The sequence below is a fragment of the Penaeus monodon genome, chromosome 23 (assembly GCF_015228065.2).
Source record: "Penaeus monodon isolate SGIC_2016 chromosome 23, NSTDA_Pmon_1, whole genome shotgun sequence".
Classification (NCBI taxonomy): Eukaryota; Metazoa; Arthropoda; class Malacostraca; order Decapoda; family Penaeidae; genus Penaeus; species Penaeus monodon.
Window position 1 is genome coordinate 16,557,944 of NC_051408.1, and position 418 is coordinate 16,558,361.

Genomic DNA, 418 nt, shown 5'->3' on the forward strand with positions numbered 1-418 from the left:
ATTAGCTATCCCTGGCAGTACCTCCCTCCTCCCCCCTGCCCCCACGCCCCAAACCCCAGCGAACATAAATGCACAAATCGATTCCAATTTAGCTCCTTCTTGCCCCCATGGAAACAAGTTCGTTGTAGATTCAGAAGGAAAAAAAACAATTTTGTTAATACAATCCCTTTCCAATCAAGAATCCTTCCAATTACTATTTGCAGAATTATATATGAGCAAAGGGAAAAGGGACAGAGAGTGCTAGACTTGCCATGCAGTGCGAATTAATTGCATGATGAAATCGTCATGCAGGCTTTCTGTCCCGCATTTTTATCCTTCGTCTCTGAAAGACTAAATAAATCGTTCTCCTCAGCGCCTCATGTATCATCCATATTCTATTGCAAGGACTTTTTTCTTTGCAATAGGACAGAAACACAGT